Source organism: Humulus lupulus, chromosome 2 (genome assembly GCF_963169125.1).
Source record: "Humulus lupulus chromosome 2, drHumLupu1.1, whole genome shotgun sequence".
Lineage (NCBI taxonomy): Eukaryota > Viridiplantae > Streptophyta > Magnoliopsida > Rosales > Cannabaceae > Humulus > Humulus lupulus.
The window spans coordinates 18,242,388-18,244,199 of record NC_084794.1 but is presented as its reverse complement, the minus strand read 5'-3'; positions in this window follow the sequence as shown (position 1 = coordinate 18,244,199).

The window sequence follows — 1,812 nt, the reverse complement described above, 5'->3', positions numbered from 1 at the left end:
AGAGGGCATAATTGGTTTATGTATGCTTTAAATGATTTAATGCATGATTATATGAATAAATGAGATGCATGATTATGAGAATTAGTATGCATGTAGCCCTTATGTAGAATATTAGGGAATATTTGTAATTTTGGCCCGTTGAGGGTATAAATGTGATAAATTGTGGAGACCACATTATTATGTGGATATGTTAGCAGTATGCGACTTGAGGTGATCCTAGGGAGCTAGTTAGCGGGAAAGTCACAATGGGACCCAATACTTGGCTTGGGTTGAGTCAAGGGGTATTTCAGGTATTAGATGGTTATCTGGGTTATCGGGTTATGAAAATAAATATTTGGAGATATATTTGAGGATAGGAATCCTAGGTGGGAATACTGGGGAATTTTACTATTTTTGCCCTCGGGGACGTTTTGGTACCCCGAGCCTCGCGATCGTCTTAATCAACTAAAGATAGACTAAGTTAAAACTTAGAAAACATTGGAAGACACCCAAACTGACCATCTCCTTCTTTCAGCTTGTCACTTTCCTTTCCTCTCTTTTTCTCTCAAGGGAAACTACTGAAAACTAAGGAAATTTGGCTGGGAACTCAGTGATTTGAGCTGAAGTTTTGGAAGATTAACTTAGTAATTAGCTAAGGAGTTCAACCAGGATTGAGGTAAGACTTGAATCACAATCTTGGTTATTTAAATTATGTGGTTTTGATTAAGTTGTAAGAGATTTTTGGGTTTTGAAATTGTAGACTAAATTGAAGCTAGGAACTTGGGGGTTAGCTCAGAAATTTCTTAGAGAATTGGTTCTTCAGTGAAGGTAAGCTCGAATTTATGATCTAATGTCTGAATCTTGGTGTTTTCTTGATTGGTTTTGATGTTTTTAAGCTTTTGGGTTTCAAAGATTGGAGTGGGATTTTGATGAGTTTCTAGGCTAAGTTTTTGCTGGAAACGTGTTAGAAGTTTTATGATAATAGAGTTGTGGAATTGGGATGGTTTTGGATGGTTTTGAGTGAGGTTTAAGTGTTAAAAATAAAGGCTTTTCTGGGTTCGAGGGGTTGGGCTGCAGCTCTGTTCTAGAGTGTCGCGGCCCTACGGAGAAAGGAAGAGCCAGGAAGGCTCTGAGGTGAGGGAGCGTCGCCGCGCCACAGGGGCAGGGCCGCGGCGCGTGTCTGTGTTCAGGGAGGCCTAGCCTCTATTTTAGGAGGCGGGCCATGGCATGGGTCTCAAGGGATCAGCCCTTAAGGGTACTTTTAGCCTTTTGGAGGTTTTAAGTGCGGGAACCTAGTCTAGGATGCTCGGGATCGATTCTACTACCGTTTTTGGTGGAATTCAATGTCCCGAAAGCTAGAACTTTAATCATAAACTTTTTTTTACAATCGTTAATGGAATTCCTTATCTTGGTTGTGACTAGGTAAAAGCTAGGGCTCGGGAAACGAATCGTGCTCAGGGGGCATCTCATGTTATCTAAGCATTTGGAAATCATAGGTAAGAAAACTGCATCCGGTTGTGAGTTAATAATGGGACTAAGGGTTCCTTATTCTTGTATGTGTTATGAAAGTTGGTATTATGCCATGAGAATATTAAAACAACGGCCTAAGAGTGCCAGGGTTTACATTGGCGCACAGGGCGCGGCTCAGCCACTGGTAGCTGAGGATAGCTTAATATTCACTGAGTTCGGTTTAAGCAGACCGGATTTAGTGGGGTAAACAAAAGGTGCGACCTAAGGGCGTTGACCCTAATTATTGTGTGATATGATTGTCATTGTTAACTGTTGTATATGAGTTGCTAAGTGGATAAGTATTAGCTTATGGAAACATGAGTA